The sequence below is a fragment of the Pongo pygmaeus genome, chromosome 15, assembly GCF_028885625.2.
Source record: "Pongo pygmaeus isolate AG05252 chromosome 15, NHGRI_mPonPyg2-v2.0_pri, whole genome shotgun sequence".
In the NCBI taxonomy this organism is placed as follows: domain Eukaryota; kingdom Metazoa; phylum Chordata; class Mammalia; order Primates; family Hominidae; genus Pongo; species Pongo pygmaeus.
Window position 1 is genome coordinate 94,632,958 of NC_072388.2, and position 25,245 is coordinate 94,658,202.

The 25,245-nt window shown below is 45.5% G+C and overlaps 1 long non-coding RNA gene across 1 annotated transcript; it reads left to right on the forward strand.

Annotated features, from left to right (window-relative positions):
- Positions 1-10,844: 10,844 nt before the first annotated feature.
- Positions 10,845-19,261, forward strand: LOC129012180 (uncharacterized). The gene is made up of 3 exons (XR_008493575.2): positions 10,845-10,967; positions 18,087-18,141; positions 18,725-19,261. It is a non-coding gene; the product is annotated as an uncharacterized LOC129012180 (long non-coding RNA).
- The last annotated feature ends 5,984 nt before the right edge of the window (positions 19,262-25,245 follow it).

A 25,245-nucleotide genomic window follows, 5' to 3' on the forward strand; every position in this document is an offset into this window, starting at 1 on the left:
TCTTCCTCCAAGTCTTCCCTGGTCCATCTAGATAAAATCTGCTGCCTCTCTCCTCTGAAATCCTACTCACTCTGTATGACTAGCCCGACATCAGGCTTAGCTGTATGAGTGTTGTGAACACTACTGGATTGTAAGAGCTCTAGGAAAGCACCATTGCACAATGGTTAGGAGAATGGCTTAGAAGCAGCGAGCCTGGGTTCGAGTCCTGCACCCCTCCTATTAGCTGAGTGATCATAGGCAAAGTACACATGGCCTCAGAGCCCCAGGCTTCGTCACGGTACAGACGCACTCACAATACCTGTTGTGAGGACCAAGGATGTAACACATCAAGCCCAGCCCTGTGGGCACTTTCTGCAACAATCAGACTGACCACGGGCTGCCACTTCATTTGCATGGGGTGAACACCAAGTGGCCAATGGGAAACCTCCAGCGGGTGGGTACTTGGACCTCAGAAGATTCTGTAATAGGGCCCTTGAGCCGCTGCTCTGGTCACTCCGACCCTGTGGAGTGTACTTTCATTTTCAATAAATCTCTGCTTTCATGTCTTCATTCTTTCCTTGCTTTGCTGTGCATTTTGTCCAATTCTTTGCTCAAAACGCCAAGAACCTGGACAACTTGCAGTCAAGATCCTTTACTGGGCCGGGCATAGTGGCTCACACCCGTAATCCCAGCACTTTAGTAGGCCGAGGCAGGTGGATCACCTGAGGTCAGGAGTTCAAAACCACCCTGGCCAACATGGTGAAACCTCGTCTCTACTAAAAATACAAAAATTAACCAGATATTGGGCGCCTATAATCCCAGCTACTCAGGAGGCTGAGGTAGAAGAATTGCTTGAACCCAGAGGCAGAGGTTGTGGTGAGCTGAGATTGCACCATTGCAGCCTGAGCAAGAGAGCAAGACTCTGTCTCAAAACAAACAAAAAACAACAACAAAATCCCTACTGGTAACAAACTGAGTGTGAAGCCTAGCAAAGGTACGCAGTAAATACTGAATGAATGAATGAACGAATAAAAAGAAAATCACAGCAAATCATCACTTTTATTTGGTGACTCAGTTGTTAATAACAGGCCAATTTTAAAAACTTAAGCTTAGAAAAAGAAGTGCCTTGCCTAAGGTCCTTGAGCCAGTTCCAACCCAATAGGGCCGAGACCTGCCGGTGGCTGCACACTTGCTGTTAGTTCTCCCCGCGCTGCCATGTCCCCAGAAAGGACACCCGTGAGGCTGAGCTTTGCTGAGAAGGTGCCCGGGATATCTCACGGGCAGGGAGTGGTGGGGGTAGACCCTCCCAGTCCTTTCAAATGCCCGTGGAAATTCGCTGGCGGCTGCAAAGGCCTGGCCCAGACACCCTCAGAGACGTTGGTAAATGTGTAGGATTCAGAGGCCCAGGTGTCAGGGAAAATAAAGAGAAGGATGCTGGCTGGCTGCCTTCCTCCTTGGCAGTTTGCAAAGTCAGTGAGTCAATGCCCCAAAACAGGGCCTTTGGGGAGAAAAGTAGCCAGCTGCGGCTGTGTCCCTGCTGGGAGTGGCTTGCTGAGAACAGTCTTGCTAACCAGCTTCTGTTGGGTTGTGCTGCGTTTGTGGGGTCAGAGTGATGATGATGTTATTGGCGTCACAAAAAACTGCATGTGGGGGTGCGGTCTGAGCCCCAGGGTCCACGCTCACTGCTGTGCCGCCATGGTGATCGAGCATCGCGGGTTCCCCTCGCTGTGGGTTTGGGATCAGGCAGTACCCGGTATGGTGCTTGTCTCTTACTGTGAGACCCTGGGCAAACCTGCCCCTCCCTTCTACTCTACAGGCCTTTTCACCTGTCAGAGGGTAGAAGAGTAACACTTGGTTGGGCACAGTGCCTCACATCTGTAATCCTGACACTTTGGGAGGTTGAGGAGGGTGAATTGCTTGAGCTCAGGAGTTCAAGACCACCCTGGGCCACATAATATGACCTTGTCTCTAATAATAATAATAAATAAATAAAAGAGTAGGCCAAGTGCAGTGGTTCACACCTGTAATCCCACCCACACCTGTAATGTGGGTGGATCACATGAGGTCAGGAGTTCGAGACCAGCCTGGCCAACATGGTGAAAACCCATCTCAACTAAAAATTTTAAATAATCAGCCAGGTGTGGCCAGGCGCGGTGGCTCACGCCTGTAATCCCAGCACTTTTGGGAGGCTGTGGTGGGCAGATCACGAGGTCAGGAGATCAAGACTGTCCTGGCCAACATGGTGAAACCTCATCTCTACTAAAAATACAAAAAAATTAGCCGGGCTTGGTGGCGGGGGCCTGTAGTCCCAGCTATTCGGGAGGCTGAGGCAGGAGAACCGCAGAACCCGGGAGGCGGAGCTTGCAGTGAGCCGAGATCGCACCACTGGACTCCAGCCTGGGCAACAGAGTGAGACTCCGTCTCAAAAAAAAAAAAAAAAAAAAATTAGCCAGGTGTGGTGGCATGCATCTGTAATCCCAGCTACTTAGGAGGCTGAGGCAGGAGAATCGTTTGAACCTGGGAGGGGGAGGTTGCAGTGAGCTGAGATCATGCCACTGTACTCCAGCCTGGGCAACAGAGCAAGACTCCATCTCAAAAAAAAAAAAAGAGTAATACCTAAGGGGGTACTTGTGAATTTTAAAGGAAAAAAAAATGCATGTAACATGTCCAGAACAGAACCTGGTGCATTGGAAGCTCTGAATAAATATTATCTTATATCATCATCATCACTAAGTGGGAACAGTTGTTGAGAAATTGATGTCAATTGTTTATAAGAAGTTTTCTAGAAAACACATTGGCCCCCACCCTATCACCAAGCCCTTCTCAATGGTAGGTCCTAACACAGAGCTGGAGTGTTTGTTAAATGGCCAGGAACTGCTATTGTTTAACCTGGGCCTTTAATTGGTGCTGCTATATCAGGAAATATGGAAGAGGGATTCCCTGGCATCTTTGCTCAACAACCCCGCCTGTCTAGTATGGGGCTAGGTGTCTTCATTCACCCATCCATCCCTCCATTTGTTCATTCATCAAAGCACTTTTATATACAACATATACTTTATGCCAGGTACTGTGCAAGACATCAGGCACACAATAGAGAGCTAAACCGGGCATGGCTGCTGTGCACAGGTAGCTAGTGGGAGCCAGGCCTTAATCAGATCATCCCATTGATGATAGAAAGGCACTGAAGGAGAAGGAGGCTGTTTCCATGAAAGGAGACCTGGGCGTGGAGTGGTCAAGTAAGGCTTCCAGGAGGAAGTTATGCTTCAGGTGAAACCGGAAGGACACATGGGATGAGTGGAAAGGACTTGGACACAAGAGGAAAGGGGAAGGAGGCAGGCTGGGCCCTGCAAGAGCTGGAACCCCCTGGGGTGGGGTAAGGGAGGGCACTCTCTTTTGACTGCGGGTATGTTGTAAGAGGAACCTGTTTCACACCAGGGACATTAATAGCAGCCAGATCAGCCTTGACCACAGAGCAGAATGGGAGACACCGTCTCTTGTGGACATGGAATGGGGGCTGCATTTTCAGCAACAAAACTGGAGGGGGCGCTCCAGGCCCAACACTACTCTGGCTCATATGCTCTCAAGGCTGTGGGAGTCCAAGAAATAAGGATCACAGCAAAGAAGACCTTGTTTTTCTCACTTCTGACCTGGTGCCTTGGTGAGTGTTCCCCAGCGCAACTTAACATACGTTCATGGGCCCTAGGAGGGCACTGGATTGGAAACCAGCGAACTGGGAGTCCAGCTCTGGCTCTGCATGGCCTACTGCCATCCACCAGGAGCTAGGCAGCTTCCAAGGGCAGTGGCCAGTCTGATTGGCTGTGTCCCCCACCCAGCATAGTGCCAGGCCTATAAAAGGCTCAGTGGGGCTGGGCGGGGTGGCTCACACCTGTAATCCCAGCACTTTGTGAGGCCGAGGTGGGCAGATCACCCAAGGTCAAGAGTTCAAGACCAGCCTGGCTGGCCAACGTGGCAAAACCCCGTCTCTACTAAAATACAAAAATTAACTGGGTGTGGTGGCGCATGCCTGTAATCCCAGCTGCTAGGGAGGCTGGGGTAGGAGAATTGCTTGAACCTGGGAGGTAGAGGTTGCAGTGAGCTGAGATCACACCACTGCACTCTAGCCTGGGCGACAGGGTGAGACTCTGTCTTTTAAAAAAAAAAAAAAAAAAAAAAAATGCTCGGTGGTGTTTGTTAAGCGATTAAAATCTAAAGACAAAGCTGGCAGGAACCAACTAGAAAACCAGTCACCTGAGAAAGAATAGGTACATGGGCAGCTGTCGGCCAAGAGCCCAAGGCTCCACTGGCGCTCATAGAACTTTGTGAACCTGTGGGTGGATCTCTTTCATCAGTTTTGGAAAACTCTCAGCCATTATCTCTCCAGATACTAAGTCTGCCCCAATCTCTCGCCTGTTTTATGGGACTCTAGTTACACAATGTTAGGCCATTTTCTCGTGTCCTGCATGTCTCTTTTACTCCATTCTGTTCTTTCCACTCTTTTTGTTTTCTGTGCGCTTCAGTTTGGATATTTTCTATTGACCTATCTTCAAGTTTATTAATTGTGTATTTAGCTGTGTGCATTCTGCTATTAAACCCATCTAACGAGTCCTCAGTTTTATATATTATGTTTTTCAGGTCTAGAATGCTATTTGCTTTTTTCTTTTTCTTTTTCTTCTTTTTTCTCTTCTTTCTTTTTTTTTTTTTTTTGAGACGGAGTTTCCCTCTTGTTTCCCAGGCTGGAGTGCAGTGGCGCGATCTCGGCTCACTGCAACCTCTGCCTCCCGGGTTCAAGCAATTCTCCTGCCTCAGCCTCCCGAGTAGCTAAGATTACAGGCATGCACCACTGCGCCCAGCTAATTTTGTACTTTTAGTAGAGACAGGGTTTCTCCATGTTGGTCAGGCTGGTCTTGAACTCCCAACCTCAGGTGATCCGCCCGCCTCAGCCTCCCGAAGTGCTGGGATTATAGGCGCCCGGCCTCTTTTTTCATAAATTGCAAATTCTTGATTTAAATTCTCCATTTTCATCTTTTGTGCATAATTTCTTCTATTTTTAATGTATTCATAATCAGTACTTCAACATCCCTCTTGACTAACTTCAGAATGTAAGGCATCTCTGAGTCTGCCTCTATTGTCCATTTTTCCTTCTGTTTACTTTTTCTTCTTCTTTGAAGGTCACATTTTTAAAAAATTGTGTGATGACTGTTTGGTGTAAGAGATCCATAAAGGCTGTAGATGATGCTATTTTCCACCAGAGAGTTTTCCTCTTTCCCCAGCAATTGGGCTGGATCATGGCTGGGGTGGACCTTACGTAGGTTCAGTCCACCTCTGGTTTATATCTGGTCTTTGAACATGGCCCTCCTGGATGTAAAGTTTCTCTATTTCCTCAATTCTATGAACATTAGCTCATCTTGTCCTTTGTTGATTCTACAGCTTTTCAATGTCTATAGAGTATAATTTTGGTAACTTTTCCATTTTTTTCCTAATTGTTACAGCAGGAACCCAGGCTGCTATGACCTACTGCATTCTATACAGAGGCGAAAGTTGGACAAACCATTTTGTTGTTGTTGTTCATTGCTGTTTTCCCAGTACCTGGGAGAATATTTAGCACATAGTGGATGCTCAAAAATACTTATTGGATTGAATCCAAATATTGAACTTTGAATAGAAAACTCAGATTTAAGTTTTGATTCTAGCTCTGGGGACCATGGAACTGTTATTTCACATCTCTGAGGCTCACTTTCACCATCTGTAATATGGTGGTAATAATATCTTTCTGCCTATAGAGTTGTGAAAAGAATGAAAAGAGAGCTTATATATAATGTACTTAGCACATTAGATGTTACTTAATCTACTTTTCCTACTCTGCCATGCATTTAAGTTATTTGAGTGTTTTTCATCACCTTTAATGATAACAGTGGTGGTGGAGACAAAGGGTGTGAGACATAATTAAAAGATAGAATTGGAGATGTTGAGATAAGGGAGAAGCAGAAGCTGAGTATAAAGTCCAACTTTCTGCACCGTAGCCTGGGAGCTGGCATTCCCTGGGCCAGTCATGGGTGGTTTTCACACTTTTCTATTGCCTAGGGTTCCTTGGCCTAATGACAGAGTTCGCCAACACTGTACAAATGTACATGCGATGGAGTGGTGTTTCCATTTGTGTGGTCACAGTGGGGAGTGGGGAGAGAAAGTCTGAGAGATAAACCCTGGCATCTTTTTTTAAGTTAACATGAAACCCATCTAGTATGCAGACTGTGGGGGCCAATTGGGGGCCTCTATCAGAAATTATTCATCAAGTCTAGTCATGTGAGAGGGGCTTGGAAGCCTTTGCAGTTTCTAATCACCATTGGTGTGTGAAATAGATTTTAATTAGCATACAGGTTGTGGGAGTCTTTGATCAGTCCTGCCATTTGGATCACATAACTGACTGGATAGTTTGAGATTCTCTAAGCCCTAGTAATAAATAGCAGGGAGAAGAAGAGGCTTAGAATTTATTAATCATGGCTCAGCCTCGGGTTTGGGATGATAAAGCTTCTTGCTGAATATATGCAGGCCTTCTTGATCCTGGGCATTAAACAATCTTTCTCTCTCTCTCTCTCTCTTTCACTGTATGTGCGTAAAATATTTTTGAGGAATTATTTTCTAAATATCAACATTTAGGGGGCTGGGGGTTATTTGTTAAATATCAACATTTCCCAAAAAATACAGGTGTCTTCAAATCAACCATTTTTGATAGCCAGAGATCACAGTGTGCTGGCAGTATGATGGGTTTTCTTAGCAATCTGAGATAATCACACTAACCACGTTCATGGCATTTCCCAGGGGACCAGCGTTTCCGGAGGCATCAGGTGGAAGGCAGAGATCTAGGATCTGATTGAAAAAAACACACGCAATCAAATGCATTCTCAAACCATTTATCTAGGTATGGACATAGATTCAGGTGTACGCATAGGTATAGGTATATGTATAGATATAGATGTACCTAAATCTATAATCCTTGGAGATCTTTGTCATCTCTGAATCTCTGCCTTCTCATCTCTAAAGTGGGCTTAATAACAGTCTCTCCCTGATGGAGTTACTGTGAGGATTAAATGAGATACCATAATCTAAAAATCCTGGCAGAGTATCTTTCCTCTTTCGTGTTTTTCATTTATTTATTTTTTTTTGTTGTTAGTTTGTTTGTTTTTGAGATGGAGTCTTGCTGTGTTGCCCAGGCTGGAGTGAAGTGGCATGATCTCAGCTCACTGCAACCTCCCCTGTTCAAGCCGTTCTCCTGCCTCAGCCTCCCAAGTAACTGGTAGCCAGGATTACAGGCACCTGCCACCATACTCGGCTAATTTTTGTATTTTTAGTGGAGACAGGGTATCACCATGTTGGCCAGGCTGACCTCAAATGATACACCCACCTCGGCCTCCCAAAGGGCTAGGATTATAGGTACGCACCACCACACCAGGCTAATTTTTGTATTTTTAGTAGAGACAGGGTTTCACCATGTTGGCCAGGCTGGTCTTGCACTCCTGACCTCAAGTGATCTGTCCACTTTGGCCTCCCAAACTGCTGAGATTACAGGTGCGCGCCACCACACCAGACTAATTTTTGTATTTTTAGTAGAGATAGGGTTTTGCCATGTTGGCCAGGCTGGTCTTGCACTCCTGACCTCAAGTGATCTGCCCGCCTTGGCCTCCCAAAGTGCCAGGATTACAGGCGTGAGCCACCGTGCCCAGGCTTCATTTCTTTTTTCTAACTTTTCTTGGTTGTCTTTCCAGCTTCCTTTTCCTGATGAACTTTAGAATCATTTTGCCAACAGATTCTCTTTTTAATTTATGCTCACCTACACACATTCAAGGCATTGAAAAATAGCTGCAATTTCAGCCTGTCCTCAGCCCTGCAAAACATGGGCGCCGTTTGGCAGGAGATGCTTCCGCTTTCACCTTCCGAGAGCCAGTGGTCACCAACCTCACCTCTCTGCTGGCACCTGGCAAAGGGAAAAGAATTTGCAAATCTGGGAGGATTTGCTCATCTCTCCATCAGCCTCACCCTGGCAGTGGGATTTCTGCTTCTCCTTTGAAAGGCAGTCTGGTGAGATGCTGATAGTGATGCTGATCTGATGCTGGTGCTGATTCTAACGCCAATGCCAATTTTATCAGTTATATAATAACAGCAACATGAATAGTATTTTTTGAGTATTTGTTCTGGGTCAGAAACTGTGACAATCATTTTACATATTTTATCTCCTCTAATGTAGTCAATATGGTACAGGAGTTGGAAGCTTTTTCTGTAAAGCATAAAAGCATAAATATTTTCAGCTTTGCTGGCCATACGTTCTCTGTTGCAACTACTCAACATTCTTTTTCTTTTCTTTTTTTCTTTTTTTTTTTTTTGAGACAGAGTCTCACTCTCTCACCCAGGCTGGAGTGCAGTGGCGTGATCTCAGCTTACTGCAGCCTCTGCCTCCCAGGTTCAAGCAACTCTCCTGCCTCAGCCACCCAAGTAGCTGGGATTACAGGCATGTGCCACCACGCCTGACTAATTTTTGTATTTTTAGTAGAGATGGGGTTTCGCTATGTTGTCTAGGCTGGTCTCGAACTCCTGAGCTCAAGTGCTATTCCCACCTTGGCCTCCCGAAGTGCTGGGATTACAGGCGTGAGCCACTGCGCCCAGCCTCAACTTTGCTTGTATGGTGCAAAAACAGCCATAGCCAATATGTAAACAAATGGGCATGGCTGTGTTCAAATAAATATTTACAAAAACACTCAGTGTGTTGAATTTGGCCCACAGACAATAGATTGCCAACCCTAGCAGAAAGGAATGGCTCAGAGGGGAGACTCTTCAGCCAGACTGCTTGGATTCAAAACGAAGCTCTGGCACTTTTTGCCTCTGGAGCCTTAGGTGAATTATTTAACATCTTGGTGGTGAAGTCCCTCAACATTCTTCCTCTCCCTTTTTCTGTAATAGGTTTTTGCCAGGCACAGGGCAGTCCAGAATAAAGACTCCACTCCTCAGCTCCCTTGTAGCTATGTGAGGCCATGTGCCTGCGTCCCACCCAGTGGGATCTGAGCCAAAATGTCATGTTAGTTTCTGGGAGGTCTTCCTCAAGAGACAGCCCCTTTCTCATTTTTTGGTCTTTGTTTTGTTTTATAATCCCTTCTTCTGTTGTGCTGTTCGCATTGGTGCTGCCAGCATGGCCCATGGGCTTTAGTCAAGGCACTGGTGATGGGTGCCCAGCTGCATTTCAGACTTGTTATGGACTGGGGACACCTATGTATGTACTGCTCATTCCTCACTATACCCCTTAGATGGGAATGCTATTTTATTTATCCTTTTACTCTCTCTCCATTGTGTACTAGCAGTGGTACATGAGGGGAGACATAATTGTCTCTTTCATTTTCATATTTTTAGATTGAGAGGAACCACACTTGAGAAGTTGTACCTGAAGAGCCTCATCCACACCTGCACTTGATCTCTATGATGAGGTCCTGGACCTTAAGCCTGAACCTGATGCCATAGTGGACTGAAAGTCTGGATGTCTTAGGAGGCAGCGAGTCAATTTCACATGTGAAAAGAATGCACACAGTGGCTAGAGGCTGGATGATGCTAGCTTGCCTCCAAAGATAACCACTATTAATTATTTTACCTGTACGCACATGCTACTTTCCCATCGAGAAGTGAAGTCTCTTCTTCTAACTCCTTGAATCCAATTTGTGCTTTGACCAATAGATACAAGAGATGACATCCAAGGCTAGGTCATAAGAAGCTTTATAGCTGCCACCTGAGTCTCCTGCAAAGTTTGCTTTTGGTATATACCCTTTGGGAATCCAACCACCACGCTGTGAGACAGCCCCAAGCCCACACAAAGGCCATGTGTGGAACTTTTGGTTCCTATAGCTCCAGCTGAGCTTCCAGCTGACAGCCAGTGTCAACTGACAGCATTGTGTCTGCACCAACTTGGACAGCAGGCCCAGTTGAGCCTTCAGGTGACTGCACCTCGGTCGCCATATAACTGAAACCTTGTGAGAGGGCCCAAGTGAGAATTTACTCCCTAGCTGAGCCACATCAACCCACAGAACCATGAGTGATAATTATAAATTGTTTTAAGCGACTCAGTTTTTGGGTGGTTTGATGTGTTACTAGCAGTAAATCCATACGTGTTAGCAGCAACCTCAATTCTCGCCTCCTCAGAAGAAAGAATTCAGTCGAGGGGCATAAGGCAGAGTGAGAGACTGAGGCAAGTTTTAGAGCAGGAGTGAAAGTTTATTTAAAAGTTTTAGAGCAGGCCAGGCACTGGGCCAGGTGGCTCACACCTGAAATCCTAGGGGAGGCCGAGGTGGGCAGATCACTTGAGGTCAGGAGTTCCAGACCAGCCTGGCCAACCATGGCCAGCGTGGTGAAACTCTGTCTCTATTAAAAATACAAAAATTAGCTGGGCATGGTGGTAGGCACCTATAATCCCAGCTACTCAGGAGGCTGAGGCAGGAGAATTGCTTGAACCCAGGAGGCGGAGGCTGCAGTGAGCAGAGATTGCACCACTGTCCTCCAGCCTGGGCGACAGAGGGAGACTCCATCTCAATCAATCAATCAAATCAAAATAATAAAAAATAAAAGTTTTAAAGCAGGAACGAAAGAAAGTAAAATACACTTGAAAGAGTGCCAAGTGGGTGACTTGATTCAAGTGCATGGTTTGACTCTTGCCTTGGGGTTTTATGTGTTGGCACGCTTGTGGGGTCTACGTCTCTTCTCCCCTGATTCTTCTCTGCGGTGGGCTGTCTGCATGCGCAGTGGTCTGCCAGCACTTGGGACAGGAACACACGCAGTGTGTGTAACTGGAGTTGTGCGCATGCTCACTTAAGGCGTTCTTCCCTTACCAGCTGAATGTTTCTAGACGAAGGTCATATACCAGTTAAATTCCGCCATTTTGCCTCTCAGTGTTCATGCTTGAGCCTATGCGTCCAACTCCTGAGATCTTATTGGGAAGCTGCTGATCATCAGTTTCAGATGTTTCTATCTGTTGGGAGACCGCCTTTCCCTGGTGCTGGCTGTAACCAATTATTATTTTAGAGAGACAGTTAATGACCACCTGACCATCACCTGATGGCCACCTGACATTCCTGGTCGGGAGGAGCCCTCTCCTTCCCTGCTTATGTCTGCTGACTACCTACTGTAATGGACGCAGCCAGCTGGAACATCAGCTTTGCTTGGTATCATGTAGAATTAGATGTCCGGGGCTCCTTTGCCATCTGGGTTCTTGGTAGTTTGGGCTAATGGGAAGCACTGGTGGGAGACTCAAAGGTGGAAGGAAGGAAGAGAGCTTCCTTCTCTCTTTCTTTCCTTTTCTCCTTCTTTCTCTCTCTCTCTGCATTGGTTGGCATCTCCCGCAATGGCTGTGTCTCTTGCTTGGCTCTATGTCTTGTCAGAGAGACCCTCCTTCTGTGGTTCCATCCCCCAGGGGGCAGCTGTCATTGTACTCTAGCTCCTACCAGGCTGCCCCAGCTTCTAGCTGCTGGCAAATGTCTGTTATCCTTCCAGCCTCAGGGATGGCAGCAGTTCACTGTCGTTGCTACACCATTCCATTGGGCTTCTCACCACTTTCCTCACCCGTGTAACCAACTTCTAGGATTTAAATTCTTTCTACTTGAAACACCTAAAGTGGCCTCTGTTTTCCTAACTGGACCCTGGAGGATACAGTGTGTAAGAGGATAACATAGTCTAGTCCAGCAGGCCAGGGAAGGCTTCCCTCCAGAAGAGGTGTTTGAGTCAAGGTCTGAGAAATGACTAGGCTTTGCGGGCATAGGAGATCAACAAGTGTAATGGCCCGAGGGAAAGGCAGACTGACATATTACAAGTACTGGGGCAGGCCAGGCACGGTGGCTCACTCCTGTAATCCCAGCACTTTGGGAGGCTGAGGCGGGCGGATCACGAGGTCAGGAGATGGAGTCCATCCTGGCTAACACGGTGAAACCCTGTCTCTACTAAAAATACAAAAATAAAATTAGCCAGGCGTGGTGGCAGGCGCCTGTGATCCCAGCTACTCAGGATGCTGAGGCAGGAGAACGGCGTGAACCTGGGAGGCGGAGCTTGCAGTGAGCCGAGATTGCGCCACTGCAGTCCAGCCTGGGCAACAGAGCGAGACTCTGTCTCAAAAAAAAAAAAAGGACTGGGGCAAAGTGGGCAATGTTGCTGTGCCACAAAGAAATTGAGAGGGGGATTGTCATGAGATAAGGTTGAAGTTTGCAGGGCCAAAGCAGGAGGCTGGCAATCCTTAGTGCGAGTTAGAATCACCTGGAGATTAAATATATATAAACATATAGTTTATTTATATATAATATATACTTAATATGTTTATACTGATATAAATATATATCAGTATAAATATATATTTAATATATCAGTATATATAAACATACAAATATATAAATAATATATAGATATATTTATATATTTTTGTTGAGATATATTTATATATTGTATATAAATATATAACATAAAAATATGTACTGATAAAATATATCAGTATACATGTATATATATACACCAGTATATATAAATATATATTAGTATATTATATATATACTGATGCTCAGACCTCATCCCAGACTAACTGAATCAGAATCCCTTGGGATTGGGCCAGTATGATTCCTATATGCAGTCAGGGTTGAGAACCACTGGGCCTTGACCATGCAGGGCCTTGTCAGCCAAGGTCTTTATCCTGATCAATGGGAAGATCCCAAAAGGTGGTGGGTTCTCTGGCTGTAGGGTGGGGAAGTGATTGGAGGGGTCAGGAATTGAGGCAGAAAATCCTGTAGGCAGCTATTGTAGCAGATCAATGTGCTCCTGGCTTGCTGAGCATGGGAAGCGACAAAAACTGGTTCTGTACTTGCTGGTGAGATTCTCCAGACTGACCACACTCAGTTCCTCACATCTGCCATCTTGCTCTGGATTTTCCTACTCCCTGTTGGTTCCCTTCAGCTGGGTTCTGTCCTCGTGTTCATCTGCCCTGGAAAGTTTCCTGCTAATGAACCCTCCCCAGTACCCATCCCTCTTTCTCCTGGGCAGATGGATGCAGCCATTCCACATCCCTGCAGAAGGCTACTCTGGCAGAACCTGGGATCCTAAACTCCTCAAGTACCCTGAATTTTAAAATTGTGATTGTATTTGGCAGCGTTAATCAAAAATTGGAAGTACATGGAATTAGAACCTTTGGCCAGAGACTCTCCGAGTTGAAAGCCCTCCCTTAGAAATAGCCTCTTCCAACCCCTGAATTTCATTATCCAACAAGAACCATGAGCTCTGGAGAGTTCAGGACCCAGGTCTGCTAAGGACTTCTGCTTACCTGGCTTTCCTTCACATCTTGCTGTCCTAGGGATTTAAGACCATGAATTTGCAAATGCTCTGCCTGAAGTGTGTACTGAAGCTCTGGAGACCTCACCTGGATTCCCAGGGCCATGATTATCATAATAATGTACTAATGTACGAATGAGAATCTTTCTGTAAATTTAAACCACTGCATTTTCACTTCTTGCTTTGAATTCGGTTTTCTTGCAGCTCCTCCCTCCAGGGGAGCCAGAAGGCTTATTGCCCTAAGTCAGGAGAGACTATGTGAGATCTGGTTTTGAAAGCTTTGAGAAGTGCTGGGATTCCTTTATCTCCTCCATTAGCATATCAAGGGCAAAGCCTAGAGACTCTTAGGGATCCCCATGGTCAGCCTGGGGAAGGCCAGGCCACCATTGAGAGTGGAGTCAGGGAGGCTTTGGGAGAGCAGCCAGCACCATGGGAACCTGGAGAATCATGGGAGAGAAAGGAGGAGGTGCTAGAGGTTGGAAGGCCAATGAGGCAGAAGCTTGTTTTCTGATTTTTCTTCCTGGGCCCAAGGCTGGAAGATAGGGTGTTGGAACCATGAGGATATTCACGGCAAGGAGGGGGCTGCTGCCTCTGGCCCTGGAGCCCACCTTCGGAAAGGTGCCAGGAGGGTCAGCTGAGGAACCTTAAGTTTTCGCTTTCTTCTGAGTGGTACAGAGGCTGAATGAACTGCCCAAGGGCCTGCCCTGGGCAAGGGAAGGTGGCACTCAGGCCAACGGGCTGGCTGGAGGTGACAGCAATGGCAATCCAGGAGGGATCCTGCACCTGTAACAAGCCCCAAGATCAGACCGAGAGTTACCCTGGCCCCCAGGGGCTCCAGGGGGAGAGGTGACTGTGGGGACCCATGCATGCCAGGGACACACCCAGGTGTTACTGGTGGAAGGTGTCCAGGTTCTTGGCGTCTTGAACAAATAATTGGACAAAATGCACAAAGTGAGGAAAGCAAAAGCACAGATTTATTGAAAATGAAAGTACACTCCACAGTGTGGGAGAAGGCCGGAGCATAGGGGCTCATGAGCCCTGATTACAGAATTTTCTGGGGTTTCAATACTCTCTAGACATTTTCCACTTGTTACTTGGTATATGTTCTATGTAAATGAAGACAATGAAGATAAGTTACAAAGTCATTTACTCAGAATGTGCCCAGAATAGGTAAATGGAGAGGATGTTATTGGTGTGTGCGGTCTATGTAAATGGAGAGGACGAATATGAAGTTACAAAGTGTAAATGGAGCGGATGTCACTTGGCGTGTGTGGTCTATGTAAATGGAGATGTCACTGTGTGTGCGGTTTATGTAAATGGAGAGGATGAATGTGAAGTTACAAAGTGTAAATGGTGTAAATGGAGAGGATGAAGTGAGGTTATAAAGCCATTCATATTCCATTTGATTTTCTTCTGGGAAGTCAGCGTGGATCAGCCTTATGTTCATGGCCTCCAGGCCCTATTCTCCTGCCTCACAGGGACTGGCCAGGATCTCTATCCTTACAGCACGTTGGAATGTATATGCTGCTCTCCCCACATCACCTTAGGGAGCAGGCAGGTGTCAGGGGCAGCACAAGGACGGCCAACAGGACAGGTGCATAAGTAAGACTGATACAATTTGAGGGCTCAGATCTGAGAATACTCTAAACAGGATCCAAATAACATTGTTGCCTCCTAACCAGCAGGTGGGAGCTCAAGAGAAAGACTAGACTTTTTCCACATTAAATAAGTAATAGTATTTTTTTCCTTGAACATCTTGATCATAATATCAATTATATGTGTGGCCCTGATTCAATAGCTACCATTTATTGAGCATCTATTTTGTGCCAGACTCGCTGCTGGTATTTGATAGTGCAGTGCCTGACAAGTAGACACACTGGCTTAAATGTCGTTGTTACTGGTATTATAGTTACAATGATGTTTTAATCCTCCCAATGTAATTGAGCCTTTATTATAAAGATCATAAGATGTTCACTTTTACTTATTTCCTTGTCCTTTTCTTCCTCCATGCATGCTTGCTTGCACAAGGGGAGTCACTAGTAATTGATTAACTTCCTATCCTAACCCCCAGGGCTGCCTGCAAGATTGATGAACTGTTTTTCTTTCAAAGAACAATGATCCTTAGGTCATGCAGACCTCCTTGATAGCATCTAGGAGTTTGTTTGGGCCAAGGAACTCAAACAGCTTTGATTATTGGGGCAACCCATCTCCTGCATACCTACTTTGCTCATAAAAGCCCCCAGTTATGTTAAAAGGCAGATTGGATTTGAGAGGCTGCTTCTCCTGCCTTCTTGCTTTAGCCAAGTCAAATAAACCTTTCTCTGCTTCTAAGTGCTGATGTGTCAGTGTTTGACTTGCTTTGTATCAGGTACATGAACCTAAAATTTGGGGTTTGATAACACCAACAGCTCTGCACAGTAAATATTGTCATCCAGTCTTACTAATGGGGAAAACGTGTTCACAGGACTTGCCCAAGGTCACACATTTTAATCAGTGGCAAAGTCAGAGTTAAAAATATTTATGTACTTTTTTTTCGTTTTTATAATTTAAGGATGCATCACTATTTTATGTACCACGAAGAAAGAAAAACAGCTAACTATTAAACTATAATACAGTATTTCCTTCGCATTTAGAATTTTTGTTGTCAACTCATTATAAAGAGCTCTTTTAAACTCAGTTAGACATAGACTTTGGTTATTTATTGTGCTTTTGCATATATAGAAAAGAAAATATGAGTGAAATAAATTGGTAAATTATTTTAAAAATATCTTCACATTCAAACCTTACTTCTTTTTTTAAATATTATTTTTAATCATATGATTATCTCAACAGAGAAACCCTACTTCTTCTTTTTTTTTTTTTGAGAAGGAGTCTCACTCTGTCACCCAGGCTGGAGTGCAGTGGCGTGATCTCGGCTCACTGCAAGCTCCGCCTCCCGGGTTCATGCCATTCTCCTGCCTCAGCCTCCTGAGTAGCTGGGACTACAGGCGCCTGCCACCAAGTCCGGCTAATTTTTTGTATTTTTAGTAGAGACAGGGTTTCACCGTGTTAGCCAGGATGGTCTTTATCTCCTGACCCTGTGATCCGCCCGCCTCGGCCTCCCAAAGTGCTGGGATTACAGGCTTGAGCCACCGTGCCCGGCCGAGAAACCCTACTTCTTTTAAATAACTTTCCAACTCAGAGTTATAGATATCCTCTGTGTGATCAAGTGTGTTGGCAATGCAACATTTAAAAAAAAAAAAAAACAAACAAAAAAAAACTTTATATTTTGGAACAATTTCAAATTTAGAGAAAAATTGCCAGAATAGGACAAAAATTTCCTTTATACTCTTCAGCAGATTCCCACATTTTTTATCTGATTACATCACCTCATCATTATCCGTGTGTGTGTATGTGTGCATGTGTGTGTCCATGTACATTATTATTTTCTGAATCAGTTCAGAGTAAGCTGCAGACATGATGTCCCTTTATTCCTAAATACTTCAGCATGATTTCAAAAAAAAGGACATTTTCTGGCCAGGCACAGTGGCTCATGCCTGTAATCCCAGCATTTTGAGAGGCTGAGGTGGGCAGATCACCTGAGGTCAGGAGTTCAAGACCAGCCTGGCCAACATGGCAAAACCCTCTCTCTACTAAAAATATAAAAAAATTTTCCAAGTGTGGTGGCAGGCGCCTGTAATCCTGGCTACTAGGGAAGCTGAGGCATGAGAATCGCTTGAACCTGGGAGGCAGAGGTTGCAGTGAGCTGAGATCACGCCACTGCACTCCAGCCTTGGGGATAGAGAGAGACTCCGTCTCCAAAAAAAAGGACATTTTCTATCTAACCATAGAACAATGATTAAAACCAAGAAATTAATGTTGATACAATACTATTATATAACCTACAGATTTTATTCAGATTTCACCATTTTATCAATAATGTCTATTACAATAAATAAATAATAATATAATAAATATTTGTTAAAATATAATATTTATATGTTAATTATTATAAATAAATAAATATGCATATATATTTTTTTTCTGGTCCAGAATTCAATCCAGGATCATACATTACATTTAGTCGTTGTGTCTCTTCAGGTTCTTTTAATCAGGGACAGCTCCTCAGACTTCTTTTGTCTTTCACAATCTTGATATTTTTCAAGAGTACAGATCAGTCATTTTGTATGAAGTCTCTCAGTTCAGATTTGTCTGGTATTTCTTTATGAGTAGATTCAGGTTTTGCATTTTTGGGGGCACAGTTACCACAAAGGTGAGTATATGGCCTTCTCAGCTTATTATATCAAGAGACACTTGATGTCAATTTGTCCCATTTAGGGGAGGCTAATTTTGATCACTTGGCTAAGGTGGTATCTGCCAGATTTCACTGCTGTCACGTAACAGTTTTTCCTTTTGTAGTGTATTAGTCTGCTCTCATGCTGCTACTAAAGACATACCCGAGACTGGGTATATTATAAAGGAAAGATATTTAATTGACTCACAGTTCAGCATGGCTGGGGAGGCCTCAGGAAACTTACAATCATGGCAGAAGGAGAAGCAAACACGTCCTTCTTCACATGTCGTCATCAAGGAGAAGTGCTGAGCCAAAGGGAGAAAAGCCCTTAAGAAAACCATCAGATCTTGTGAGAACTCACTCACTATCATGAGAAAAGCAGCATGGGGGTAACAGTTCCCCATGATTCAATTACCTCCCACCGGGTCCCTTCCATTTATCAACTTTGGCGTCCCCATAGCTCCAGGGTGGGGAAAGAGGAAATAATACTTTCCCTCTTTTACAGAAGAGAGGGTTGAAGATCCGAGAGGCTGAGTTACTTCCACAAAGTAACACGGCTGGTAAGTTCCAAGGCTGGGCTTCTTGCTCCAAGACTGGTGCTAGTTCTGGAGGAACCAGGATGCTCCTGGATTTATCCTCTGGAGTTTATGGAGCAGACCATGCACTGCACTACTTGAAGTATCTTGGGTGTAAATGAGAAGTAGGCTACACGTGAGAGCAAAATTTTGGGCTGAGCTGGACTTTATAACAGAAAGTGATTGGAAAGCTGTGGGGTTTGCTGAGAGACCTTTGGGAAAGGAACAAGGACATTCAAAAGAGTGTTTGGGGAAAATAAAACCATTTCTGGTTTTATTGGTCTTATCCAGCACCCTGCCTGGGAGCCCACGCCTCGCTCGGCCTGTGAGGGGCACTCCACCAATGTTTGTTCAATGACTCCGGGAATGGATCAGGTGTCAAACTCTGTTAGGCTATGTGTGGGTGGATTTGACTTGGGGTTCAGTCCTGGGGATGCTATTACAGAACCATAATTGGTTTCTCAGAGGTGATTTAGTCCCTTGTTAGCAGACTAGAACACTTGAGGACTTCAATCTACTGACATTTAGATTGCCTTGGGAGAACAGCCAGCAATTCTTGCATCCATAGATTTTAAATGCCTGCATTCAGCATCCCTGCAGCAGGCTCCAGGTGGAATTCTAATGGGACCAGCCTCCAGTCCCTGGACCTTAGCCGTGGAAGGAGAGAAGAGGACATCTGCACCTCCTCTCAGAGAAAGCCTGATGCCTACTAAAGGACTTGGGGGGTGGACGCAGTGACCCTCAGTCTGGAGCTTGTTCACTGAACATTGGAGACTATCATTTGCGCAGGTGGTCTTGGGCCTTTATGAGCAGTAGGCTGCACCCCACCGTGACCTCCTCATTCCACTCTGAGGCATCTTCATGAAAGCAGATATCCTTTGAAAAGCACCCAAGTGCAGTCTCAGCTGATGAACTTCAGAGACAATTAAGACAAAGGCTCTCGGTCCCATCTGCCCTTGGGTGGTGCCTCTGGTATGCACTTGGCCCGGTGTCTTTATTTAGACTGATCACTTCACAACCCATCATGTCACCCCACCCCTAACCGTGCTCACTCTGGGTCCTCCCCTCAACTGCCTGACTTCCCACTTTTAGCTCTGCAAAGACAAGAGATGTTTTGTCTGCTTTGATACCCTAAATGCATGGTGTGGAAGCTGGCACACAGTGGGCCCTTGAAATTTGGGAGTGAATATGTATATATATTATATTCCAACCTCAGCATTCCTCACTGCTCCTCATAGTAGGAATGGATTGTAAAACTTCCCAGAATGTTCAAGAGGAGAAAGGAGAGAAAGCAGCCTGGAATTTGAGCCAAGGGGCCCACAGCCCAGCCACCAAGCCATCTGTAAAATGGGGTGGGAATATGACATGAGCCACAGGGGTGCTATAAGGGTTAATGAGGTCACCATGCGATGTACCATGCCAACATGAATAACCAGACCTCTTGATATCATCCTTTCTGCATTGCCCAGCAAGTGCCTGATACACACTACACACTCAACAAGTGTGATGGGGTGTCCAGAGGAAACTGGTCTTTAGAAGAATTTTTATACCAGGCTATACTTTCCTTTCAAAAGTTCAAAGCTGTGTTTGCATTCTGGAATGGAGTCCTTGCTGCAGGAGAGAAGCCTTTTGTATTAGTCAGGGTTCTCTAGAGAGACAGAACGTGTATATATATATATATATATATATATATATATAAAACATATGTGTAAATAACATGTCACATATATAACATATATAATGTATATATATGTGTGCGTATACATATATACATATATGTATATATAATATATAACATGTATATAACATATTATATGCAAAAAATATATATATATGGGAGTTTATTAAGTATTAACTTACATGATCACAAGGTCCCACAATAGGCCGTCTGCAAGCTGAGGAGCAAGGAGAACCAGCCTGAGTCCCAAAACCAAAGAACTTGGAGTCCAGTGTTCCAGGGAAGGAAGCATCCAGCAAGGGAGAAAGAGTCAGGCTAAGAGGCTAGGCTAGTCTCTCCTTTTCATGTTTTTCTGCCTGCTTTATATCTGCCAGCAGCTGATTACATTGTGCCCACCAGGTTAAGGGTGGATCTGCCCTGCCCAGCCCACTGACTCAAATGTTAGTCTATTTTGGCAAGACTCTCACAGACACACCCAGGATTAATACTTTGTATCCTTCAATCCAATCAAGTGGGCACTCAGTATTGACCATCACACCCTGTATTAGTTCGTTTTTCATGCTGCTGATAAAGACATACCTGAAACTGGGAACGAAAAGAAGTTTAATTGGACTTACAGTTGCATGTGGCTGGAGAGGCCTCAGAATCATGGCAGGAGGTGAAAGGCACTTCTTACATGGGAGCAGCAAGAGAAAAATGAGGAAGAAGCAAAAGAGGAGACCACTGAGAAACCCTCAGATCTCGTGAGACATGTTCACTATCATGAGAATAACATGGGGAAGATCAGCCCCCATGATTCAATTACCTCCCCCTGGGTCCCTCCCACAACATATGGGAATTCTGGGAGAAACAATTCAAGTTGAGATTTGGGGAGGGGGGACACACAGCCAAACCATATCATCCTGTCCCTGGCCCATCCAAATCTCATCTCCTCACATTTCAAAACCAATCATACCTTCCCAACAGTCCCCCAAAGTCTTAACTCATTTCAGCATTAACCCAAAAGCCCACAGTCCAAAGTCTCATCTGAGACAAGGCAAGTTCCTTCTGCCTGTGAGCCTGTAAAATCAAAAGCAAGCTAGTTACTTCCTAGATACAATGGGGGTACAGGTATTGGGTAAATACACCCATTCCAAATGGGAGCAATTGGCCAAAACAAAGGGGTTACAGGGCCCATGCAAGTTTGAAATCCAGCAGGGCAGTCCAATTTTAAAACTCCAAAATGATCTCCTTTGACTCCAGGTCTCATATCTAGGTCATGCTGATGCAAGAGGTGGGTTCCCATGGTCTTGGGCAGCTCTGCCCCTGTGGCTTTACAGGATATAGCCTCCATACTGGCTGCTTTCACTAGCTGGTGTTGAGTGTCTGTGGCTTTTCCAGGTGCACGGTGCAAGCTGTTGGTGGATCTACCATTCTGGGGTCTGGAGGACAGTGGCCTTCTTCTCACAGCTCCACTGTGCAGTGCCCCAGTAGGGACCCTGTGTGGGGACTCCGACCCTACATTTGCCTTCTGCACTGCCCTAGCAGAAGTTCTCCATGAGGGCCCCACCCCTGCAGCAAACTTTTGCCTGGGCATCCAGATGTTTCCATACATCTTCTGAAACCTAGACGGAGGTTCCCAAACCTCAATTTTTGACTTCTGTGCACCAGCAGGCTCAACGCCATGTGGAAGCTTCCAAGGCTTGGGGCTTCCACCCTCTGAAGCCACAGCCTGAGCTCTACATTGGCCCCTCTCAGCCATGGCTGGAGTGGCTGCAACACAGGGCACCAAGTTCCTAAGATGCAAACAGCATGGGGACCCTGGGCCCAGCCCATGAAACCACTTTTTCCTCTTGGGCCTCCAGGTCTGTGATGGGAGGGGCTGCCATAAAGACCTCTGACGTGCCCTGGAGACATTTTCCCCATTGCCTTGGGGATTAACATTCAGCTCCTCATTACTTATGCAAATTTCTGCAACTGGCTTGAATTTCTCCTCAGAAAATGGGTTTTTCTTTTTTATCACATTGTTAGGCTGCAAATTTTCCAAACTCTTATGCTCTGCTTCCCTTATAAAACTGAATGCCTTTAACAGCATCCAAGTCACCTCCTGAATGCTTTGCTGCTTAGAAATGTCTTCCGCCAGATACCCTTAATCATCTGTCTCAAGTTCAAAGTTCCACAAATCTCTAGGGCAGGAGCAAAATGCCACCAGTCTGTTTGCTAAAACGTAACAAGAGTCACCTTTGTTCCAGTTCCCAAAAAGTTCCTCATCTCCATCTGAGACCACCTGAGCCTGGACCTTATTGTTCATATCACTATCAGCATTTTTGTCTAAGCAATTCAAAAAGTCTCTAGGAAGTTTCAAATTTTCCCACATTTTCCTGTCCTATTTTGAGCCCTCCAAATGATTCCAACCTCTGCCAGTTACCCAGTTCCAAAATTGCTTCCACATTTTCAGGTATCTTTCAGTAATGCCCCACTCTACTGGTACAATTTACTGTATTAGTTCATTTTCATGCTGCTGATAGAGACATACTCAAGACTGGGAAGAAAAAGAGGTTTAATTGGACTTACAGTTTCTGCATGGCTGGGGAGGCCTCCGAATCGTGGTGGGAGGCCAAAAAAAAAAAATGAGGAAGAAGCAAAAGTGGAAACCCCTGATAAACCCATCAGATCTCGTGAGACTTATTCACTATCATGAGAATAACATGGGAAAGACCAGCCCCCATGATTCAATTACCTCCCCCTGGGTCCCTCCCACAATATGTAGGAATTCTGGGAGATACAATTCAAGTTGAGATTTGGGTGGGGACACAGCCAAACCATATCAGCCCACACAATGAGCCTCTTGGCTTGGATCTAAAATGAAGCCTCCCAAATAGCTGGGAGTACAGACATGCGCCACCATGCCCAGCTAATTTTTGTATTTTTAGTAGAGACAAGGTTTCACCATGTTGGCCAGGCTAGTCTTAAACTCCTGACCTCAGGTGATCCACCCACCTTGGCCTCCCAAAGTGCTGAGATTACAGGTTTGAGCCACCACACCCAGCAAGGTCACTTTACATTTGCAAGAATCTCCTCCACATCAGCTTCACCAAACAGGAAGACCCTTTGGTAGGGGTTACGCCTGAGGCTCTGCAGCCAGACTGCTGGGTTGAAACCTGGCCTCTCTGGGGCTACCCTGACTCTGCCCACCTGCCTGGTTGGACATTTGCAGAGCCCCTCCCAGCCGAGCAATTCTGCATCCCAGCTTAATAAGGAAATTAAATTTTCATTTTTCCCACTTCTCTCCTCTGTGCTAAATCACTTCTTTGACTTTCTTCTGTCTCTCTCACTGAAAGATAGAACCCCCTCAAGAGTAGGAGCTGTGTGTCTCATCTCTGCACACCCAACATATAGTGCAATCGCTGATGCCCAGGAGGTGCTCAGACACCTTGCTGACGGGTGAGCGACCCATGGCACAAAAGACATTAATGGGAGGGATCCCCATCATGTCCTCATTATGTGGGTGAAGCGCTTATTATCACATTTCAACATCTCTGAGACTGGAATGCATCTTACAGTCACTGGCTGGTTGCAGTCATTCCTGCTTGAGCACATCAATGCTTGCAGAGTGTGGGTGAACCATAGAAAATAGCGAAGCACTCTTTTAAGAAATTACTATATGTGGTAGGCAGAATAATGCCACCCCCAGCCTGCAAAGTTGTCCATCTCCTAGTCTCTGGAACCTGTGGATATGTTGCTTTCCATGGCAGAAGGAGCTTTGCAGATGTGATTAAACTAAGAATCTTGAGAGGGAAAGATGATCCTGGATTATCTGGGTGGGCCCAGCATAATCACCAAAATCCACCTAAGAGGGAGATAGGAGGGTCAGAGTGAAAGGAGGCTGTGTAGTGATGGAATCACTGGTCAGAGGGATGAGGGATGTGGTCACAGGCTGAGGAAGGAGGACCAACCCTAGAACCAGAAAAGACAAGGAGATGGGTTCTTTCCTAGAGCCCTGGAAGGAACACAGCCCTTCAGAAACTTTGATTATAACCCAGTGAGACTTGTTTTGGGACTCTGACCTCCAGAACTGTAAGATAATACGTTTTTCCTGTTTTAGGCCAATAAACATGTGCAAATTTTTTATAGCCACAACAGGAAACTAATTACACTGCATCTCACCATTTGACAACCATCGTAGTTACAATGGATGCTGGTAAGACTTACCAATGGCAGATAAAAATGAGGGGGTGAAAGTTTGATGAGAAACGAGATATTTACATACTCTCCAAATATCTGCCTATAAGATGGTTATTAACTACGTGATATGGTTTGGCTGTGTCCCCATCCAAATCTCATCTTGAATTGTAGTTTCCATAACCCCCACGTGTTGTGGAAGGAACATGCACATGTCACATGTCAGTTGTTATAATTCCCACCCCCACCCCCTTTTTTTAAAAAAAAGACAAGGTCTTGCTCTGTCGCCCAGGCTGGAGTGCAGTGGCGCGATTACAGCTCACTGCAGCCGGGAACTCCTGGCGTGCCCTTGTTTTGATGCAGGCTCTGCTCCCTTCTCCCTTGGGGCTGTCCCCTCAGTTGACAAGCACCCCAGCCTTTGTGTTCTCCCCACTCTACACGTGGCTGGGCAGCACAGCGGTTATGATCAGTACAGATTGTGGACTCAGGCTGCTGCGACTCACATCCCAGCTGTGCCACTAACAGCCCTGTGAACCTGTGTGAATCACTTAATTTTTCCATGCCTCTGTCTTCTCATCTGTAAAGTGGGAATAAGAGTTGTGCCTCTCTCATGGGATTGTTGTGAGAGCTCAATGAGTTTTCTTTTCTTTTTTTTTTTTTTTGAGATGGAGTCTCACTCTGTCTTCCAGGCTGGAGTGCAGTGGCGCGATCTCCACTCACTTCAACCTCCGCCTTCCCGGGTTCAAGCAATTCTCCTGCCTCAGCCTCCCGAGTAGCTGGGACTACAGGCACCCGCCACCATGACCAGCTAATTTTTTGTATTTTTAGTAGAGACAGGGTTTCACTGTGTTAGCCAGGATGGTCTCGATCTCCTGACCTCGTGATCCGCCCGCCCTGGCCTCCCAAAGTGCTGGGATTAGAGGCATAAGTCACTGTGCCTGGCTCTCGATGAGTTTTTATTTATGAAGTGCCTGACGTGGTGCCAAGGATAAAGAACTGTGAAGATTCTGCCTCTTACCATTAGCAAAACTCGATTTCTATCAACAAGGATTTGATGAGCACCTAATAGCTGCCCGGCACTGTATAAGGCATGAGGATCCCATATGAACATGACAGAGTCCCTGGCCTGCTGGAACTAATGGTCTAGGGGAGGGTGCAGAGAAAAAAAGTGGGCAATTATGATATATAGTCCCATGGGTGCTGCTCAGGTCAGGTGATATGGAAACATGGAGAAAGGGCTCCTAACCCAG